The following is an 8,455-nucleotide window of genomic DNA, read 5'->3' on the forward strand; positions in this document are numbered from 1 at the left end:
TAATATCAAGTTGGAAATTCTTACTTACAGTTTGATAAAAATGGCCAACAGAGCTTGTATGAGTGATTATAAATAGATATAATTTCAATTTTCCTCTCTTTGATTGCATACATTGAATGATAATTGGTAAATTCCCAGGGAAATGACAACTAAATGTCATGTATCAATGATAATTGATAAATTCCCATGGAAATGATAATTCAACTCCTTTATTTTCCCCCAGAAAACTACATGTCCCATGTCAAGAGAAAAACACACACACACACACAAAAAAAACAAAAACAAAGCAAATCAAGACTACACAATTACTCATTCAACAGATAAGTTTTTGGGTGCCTGTTTTGTGCCCAGAAAGCTGGTAGAAGACCAGCGGAAGAGACAAGCTTCCTATTTTGATGGAACTTGCTTTTCCAGTGGACATAAGGATGGGGAGGAGTAGGAAATAAAAACAAACAAGCAAAGCAATAAATCAACAACGTAATTTCAGATGTTATACATTTGCTGACACCTGACCTGTCTTTTATGAGAAAATCTGGGAATGAGTGTGAAAATAAATGCAAAAAAAAAAAAAAAAAAAAGCCCACCATTGGTAAATCAAACATGGACAACTTCTGAAATACCAAGCTCAGAGCTGATAAGGCTGAGGCTACAGAGGCACTCACTTGCTTTGGAGCAGAATTTAAAGGGATTCAAAGAAAACCTCCATAATCCAGACAATAATTTTTCTGCAGTATTTTAAAACATAAAGACAAAATTAATGTCTAATATCCATAATAAAGAGACTATAAAAATACTATAAAGACAAGCTGTTGTCATACGAGTTTGTGTTACTGCGCAAAGGGAACAGCGCGCTCTGATCACACGCGGTTCCCTACTGCGGGTCACACATCTTCTACCAAGTGGCTTTATGAGGATTGAGGATGGCATGACAGTAGATTGGGAAACACGGGGATTTAAATATAATGCTACTTTTTATTTGTAGAGATTCGATTCACTTTTCTGCTTGGTTCAAGACTTGGGAGGATTTTTTTTTTCTTAATTTGAGAGAGAGGGCAAGCAAGAGAGAGCATGAGCATGGGGAAGGGGGAAGGAGAGAGACAAGGAGACTCCCCTCCAAGCAGGGAGCCCAGTGCGGGTCTCCCAGGACCTTGGGATCATGACCCCACTGGAAGGCTGACACTTAACGGACTGAGCCACGCATGCGCCCCAGGGAGGATATTTTGGTAAGCATATATGGTGATGCATCTTTTTTTCTTGCCTCTGGCCTCACTATGGCTCAGCAGCTCCCTGGAGCATCAGGTGTGAGGTGGAGGGTCAGAAAGAGGAAGACAGAGATATAGGCGCTGGGACCGGCAGTTACCGACACGAATTTAGGGGAATTTTACTCTGCAAATTTCCCTGTACATTTGGAGAGTAAAGATGAAATGAGTTTTTGTTTTTGTTTTTGTTTTTGTTTTTTTGAGCGATACTAATCAGTTGATATTCAGTGTTATTCTGCTTTTTTATTTTATTTTGTTTTACATGTTAAGACAGTAGCAACAGGTTGTCCTTTCAGAATGTAATATATTTTATTATAGCTGCTATTATCTTTGACTCAAATTCCAGGGTATATGCTACTGTGTCCAATAGGCTGAAGCATAACAGATCTTTCTGAAAGATACTGTCTCTAGTTATAACATTCATGTTATTCTTTAAGACCATTACATTAGCTTAATACCATATCCTCAGAGAGCTTTACTTGTTAAAATATTTTATATATTGAAACCTCAGCATTTTAGAACAAAATGTGTTACTAACACTGAATAAATAAAACATTGCATTACCTAAATTTACAAAGACAAAACATGGTATTACTCAGCTTGACCACTCTTCGAAAGTATTTTTCAATCCAGGAGTATCTTGTTCTTATTCAACAATACATCCGAGGTAACCTCATTACATAAATGCTCTGAATTACAAACACCTGATCAAGGAATTATACTGTTTAATACAGTCACACTTAATTGGCTAAGAACACCGAGAACAGAAATGGAGACTTAAATATACTCTTCATTCTATAAAACATGATGCTGGATATCTCCAATTTGATTTCATTTGATAAACTGTCACCTATGAAAATTAAACTGTAACCTTATTCACCTCCATCATAGAGAAAGCAGATGTTTAAACTTTCCCATCCTGACATACGTACATGGAGAGGCACACAATTCGAAATCTAATTAGTGTTTAATAAGCCATTTGAAATGATGTCATTCAACTCTTACAAATTAATCCTGCTCTTTCAGCACCTGCTGGTATTTTGCAACAGTAATTATTTCATGACAAAAAGACGCCTGAACCAGTCCACATTAACATAAGCATCTCTTCTGACTACTCTATGCATTTCTTTCTGAAAGATGTTAATAACCTCCTCCCGGCTTAAGTGGAGAGAAACTGCAACAGACATAATGAGACTTGCTCTGAAGGGAAGACCGTTTACTATTCTAAAACACAATTTCAAAAGGTCAAAGGCAGAAAAGGACCTTCCCCAACCTATTGAGAATCTCTCAGAGATTCCTTAACGAAGCAGTTGTCTATTCATTTTTCAAAAAACAGACTTGCATTGATGGCATAATAGACAAGGAAATTTCAAAGTACTCTCACTAAAAGTGGAAATCTTAAAATGAAGTAGTATATCTTTTTAAAAAAATAAATTAAAAAGTGATGTAACTAAAACTGTCAAATTATTTTTAAGTCTTCCCGAAACCAATGTTTAATATCCCCAGATAACTGACTGCTTTGGTTTAACTTAAATTCAACTTAGATGTTATCATTTCATGATTAGTAGTTTTCGTTATAAAATTACCAGTAGCAAAAAAGAGAAGAACACTTATTTCACAAAGTTTCTGGGATTAGTCACAGTTACGAATGTGAGATTTCCTCCCACATACTGGTTATTAAATAGATGCCTGTGCTTTTCTTCCTTAGGTCCACTACTATTCTAGAAGTCCCAGGAAACTCTAGAATTAGGGCAACTCAAAGTCCATGAACTTGCCTCTACACAACAACTACACCTTTATTGGAAATTCTTAGCATAAATGGTTAATCATGAGTTTTAAAATATTACATTTCTCATTTGACTAACCCTAATTTGTATTCTTTCAAGTAAAGAGGAACTTGTGGTCACATCACTCAAGTCCTTTAATTTGACTGTTTTTTTCTTGCTCTGAGCCCCATAATCAACTGTCTTCTTTCAAAAGAAATGATTCTTCATTCAAAAGAAATTGGCTCTTTACTTGAGATATTATGTTTCCGATATCTATTCCTTTTTTTTAAGATTTTATTTATTTATTTGACAGAGAGAGAGAGACAACGAGAGAGGGAACACAAGCAGGGGGAGGGGGAGAGGGAGAAGCAGACTTCCCGCTGAGCAGGGAGCCCGATGCAGGGCTCAATCCCAGGACCCCGGGATCATGACCCGAGCCGAAGGCAGACGCTTAACGACTGAGCCACCCGGGCGCCGCTCTATTCCTTTTTTTACTCATATAAAGGGAGGCCTATATTATATTTTACAATCCTCATAAATGAATAAATATAAAGTAGAAAGGGTAATACTTTTCAAAAGAAGTTTTTGCTATAAAGATAGACCCTTGGCAGAATATGCTTCAGTCTCCAATGTTAAATGGAAAGCATTTCCATAGGCAGTCAAATGGTGGATGACTCACTTGTAGAAGTAAAATGAGGACAGTGACCATCTGTGTGCATCTCTGCGTGTGTGTGTGTTGTCTAAACTTTTAAGTAGATGTAGTGGAAACTGTTATTTGCCAAACCAATATCACATTCGACCCATGTTTTATTCTCAGGACTTTGATTTTGTTAAGTATAATGACCCACCTGACCTCCTGTGAAGCTAAGCGTGGTGAGTAAGTAACAATTCATGGAATGGGTGTATGCAGAACACACCGATCTTTAAAAGGTAATAGGTACTCCTTTTTACACGTCTTTACTCCTTTGTGAATCCCTATGCAATGTAGGATGAGGTGTTGTCTTGCAACCATGACAGAAGAAGTGAATGACAAAATCTAGTTCCTAAAGTTGGTTGTAAAAAAAAAATAGGATCTAGGAGTTCTGGCCCCTGTGTGGGATTGCCTTATCAGGGGGGCACAAGCCTCCATCGCTCTCCTCTCCCTCCTGTCTGACTTCTTGTCCATGTGAGAAAATCAAAATCTTGATTTTTGTTATGCTACCTCAAGTAGTATTCCTAGTACTTGGAGCTGCATTCAGCCCATCTGACAGAAGGAGCTAGAGAAATAATGTCCATTGTACCTATAACAGCTTATTAAAAGGAATTTTCTACACATCCGAATGATTCTCTTCCTCTTTGGCACAACTGAAATCCACCCTTCTCTACTGGTCAGGCTCTCATGTTTTCGTCCACAGTTTCTGATCCTCTGCATGTCTTCCCATCTTAAAATTCTATAGCTGAATATCTATAACATTCTTCAAGAAGTTATAGAGAATTTGGGGAAGATTGATCATTTTCAATGTGTATAATGTATCTTCTCAAGCAAAAAGAGCTTGAAGGTATGTATTTTACACTCTCACTAATTTTCAAATCTTATCAGTGTTACCATTCATATTATTAACTTATATCCTTATCCAATTTCAGATTAAACCATAATTATTCTCTGGATGGACAGGAAGTAAAAAATTCTAATTTTCTATTATAGTTGTGGTTTTATTTTTGTTACTCAATGAGTTTTTTTTTGTTATAAATAATCCTTCTTTTAATCTATGTACAGCCTACACCTAAGAAGTGGGGTGTTTTACTCCACCTCCTTGAGGTTGGAGTATCTGCAAAATTGATTTGGAATTCTTTTGCATAACAGATTTGTCTATTCTCCCACATCTTTTTATTTCTAAATGTATTTAATTTTATCATTCTATTCATAGAGCTGGATTTCGTATTTTACAATATAATCAAACACTATTTATTTAATTTGTTGCTCAAAAGGTCCATCTTTGACCATTAGGAACTTATTCACTTGGTCCCCTCATCCCAATCATAATGCTTTGTTGTTGTTGTTTCTTTTTTTTTTTCGCACTTTTTCACTCGCTGGCCCTATAAGGTGCACCAGCCTTATCCTGTGTACCTTTTGCCGTGGCCCTAGATTCAGTCATTTCTCCATGGAATCCTGTTGCCTTTATTGTCAGGATATTACATAGTTGCTTATTAACCCATATATTTGCACATATTTATAAATATTTCTATATACAATCCTCTGTATCTTTATTAAACTGAAGAGAGCTCATCCTAATGTCTCCAACTCTAACCCAGTGGCACATAGATCCTTCCAGCCTCTTCCCCTTGCTTATCTGTAATTTCCAATTACAGCAAGGAGAAACCTAGTTTGCACCTCCCACCAAACATTTACTTACTGGTTTAAAACTAGTATGTTCATATAGTGGTTGCACAAGAGTTAATCCATAACTCTGTAGGAAACCATTTTATCTACTAAAGCAGTGTTTTGTTTTGTTTTTCAGTAGGCTCTATGCCCAGCGTGGAGCCCAAGGTAGGGCTTGAACTCACAACCCTGAGATCAAGACCTCAGCTAGGACCAAGACTTGGACACCTCACTGACCCAGCCACCGAGGTGCCTCCTAAAGCACAATGTTTATGGTTTATGTGCAAGGTTCTGTTGCCTCTAGTCCTCCAGACCCCATTAATTTCCAAAGTTACTTAGGTCACCATCATTTCCCCCCATCCCTTTCAGTGAGGTTCCTCTTTACCATTTCTAATACAGTTAGATTCTTAAGTCATGGTCTGCATTTCAACCTGTTATGCCTGGACCTCCTAAATTATTCTTTTTTAAGATTTTATTTATTTATTTGTCAGAAAGAGAGAAAGAGCACAAGCAGGGGGGAACGGCAGGCAGAGGGAGAAGCAGGCTCCCCAGTGAGCAAGGAGACCGACATCAGACTTCATCCCAGGACCCTGGAATCAAGACCTGAGCCGAAGGCAGACTTTTAACCTACTGTGCCACTCAGGCGTCCCCTTCCTAAATTATTCTAATCTGCATAAATAAGAGCCATTCTTTGTTCTGTAAATTCTATGGATTTTCATAAACATGTGGTGCCATGAATCAACTATAACAGTACCATTCATTCTCTTCCTATGCTTCCTGTATACAATCTTCAAGCCTCCATCCTGGAAATGACTAAGTGTTGAATAGATGTGTAATGCTGACCAAAGACATGTTGTTGTGTTTGTCTTAAGAGGGAAGTGTCTTTTCTTTTACTGTTAAGTATGATATTAGCTACCATTTTTTTTTTGAGATGCTCTTTATGAAGTTGAGGAAGTGTACCTCTTCTTAGTTTGCTAAGTGTTTTTTTTTTTCTTTTGCGGAATGCATAACCAGTTTTGTCAAGCATCTACTGATGCTTATTCCACATCAATTGGTATACACATATTATTTTTCTTCTTTAACCTGTTGATGTAGTGGATTACACTGATTGAATTTCCAACGTTGTAATAGCCTTGCATATCCCATTTGGTTGTGGTGCGTAATAATTCGTATACATTGTTGGATTTGATTGGCTAATATTTTGTTGAGGATTTCTGCTTTATGTTCATGAGAGACAATGCCCTGTAGTTTTCCTCTCTTATGATGTCTTCATCTGGTTCTGGAATTACAGTACTATTGGCCTTTTTAAAGAATGAGCTAGGAAGTATTCCTTCTGCTTCTATTTTCTGGAAGAGATTGTAGCAAATTGAAACCAACCAAATCCTTACTGATTTTTGCCTGCTTGATCTATCATTACTGCAAGAGAGGTGCTGAAGTATCCAGTGGTATATTTGTCTATCTCTTCTTGCAGTTCTTTCAATTTTTATCTCACATATTCTGATGATCTATGGTTAGATGCACAAATATTTAGGATTTTTTTTTTGAGAAATAACTCTTTTATCATTATGCAATTCCTCTCATTATTCCTGATAATTTTCCATGCTCTAAAATCTATTTTTATGGAAATTAATGTAGCTGTTCCTGCTTTATTTTGATGAGTGTTAATATGACATATCTTTTCCCATCACTTTACTTAATCTACCTTAATCTTTATATATAAAGAGGATTTCTATAATTTGGTCTTGTGTATTATTCACACTGACAATCACTGTTTTTTGAATTGATCTATAAATTATTCACATATAAAGTTGATTATGGGTGTTGAATTAATATCTACTCTATTTGTAAATTTTTATGTTTCTTATTATTCCTTTTTGTTCTGCCTTCTGTTCTTAACTGATTATTTTCATATAATTATACTTTTGTACCTCCTCTTTTAGCATCTCCATTACACTTCTTTTTAATTTTTTTTTTTTTTTAGTCACTGTCTTAGAGTTTGAAATATGCATTTCTAACTCTGAGAAAAATCTGTGCTTTTCCTTCACATTCGAAGGATAATCCCACTGGGTACAGAATTCTATAGCAGTGTGTTTATGTTCCTCTTATCACTTTAAATATGTCACCGTACCCCCTTTTGTTTGCATGGTTTCTGATGAGAAAGTTCTATAATCTGTAAATCTTATCCTTGTTCCTTTCTAGGCAAGTGTTTGTTTTCACCTTCATCTTTCTGGGTTTTCTCTTTGGTTTTCAGAAGTCTGAATACAGTATGTCTGAGTGGAGTTAACATGAATCCTGCCTGGTGTTCTCTGATCTTCTAGATTCAAACATAATCCTATGTGCTCTTTTACATATTTAGCCTTCAAAAAATGTACACATGTCCACAAGATTATTTAATTGTGATTAAAATATATATCTTTAATAATGAATATTGTTGATTTGACTGGATGTTAATGCTATAAAAAGTTAAATATCTAACCAATATTAGATGGAGTTATACACATTTTCCATTTGTTGATGAAAATATAACAATTTTTTTTTAAGTTTGAGTTACATCAGTTTCAAGGTCATTCAGTATCAGGAAAGTCATACAAAGGACAACAGTGATATCTCACTGCAATTAAAGAAAATTTATGTGAATCATTCATATTTTTAGTAGCAGCAGTTTTCTTCAGTAATAACAGACATTAGGACAAAATAGTATTTTTTTCTTTCTTTTTTTTTTTAATTTTTTATTCTTATGTTAATCACCATACATTACATCATTAGTTTTTGATGTAGTGTTCCCTGATTCATTGTTTGTGCATAACACCCAGTGCTCCATGCAGAATGTGCCCTCTCTAATACCCATCACCAGGCTAACCCATCCTCCCACCTCCCTCCCCTCTGGAACCCTCAGTTTGTTTTTCAGAGTCCATCATCTCTCATAGTTCGTCTCCCCCTCCGATTCCCCCGTTCATTCTTCCCCTCAGCTACCTTCTTCTTCTTTTTTTTTTAAACATATATTGTATTATTTGTTTCAGAGGTACAGATCTAAGATTCAACAGTCTTGCACAATTCACAGCGCTCACCAT

The sequence above is a fragment of the Leptonychotes weddellii genome, chromosome 12 (genome assembly GCF_054177405.1).
Source record: "Leptonychotes weddellii isolate Sample4059 chromosome 12, ASM5417740v2, whole genome shotgun sequence".
In the NCBI taxonomy this organism is placed as follows: Eukaryota; Metazoa; Chordata; class Mammalia; order Carnivora; family Phocidae; genus Leptonychotes; species Leptonychotes weddellii.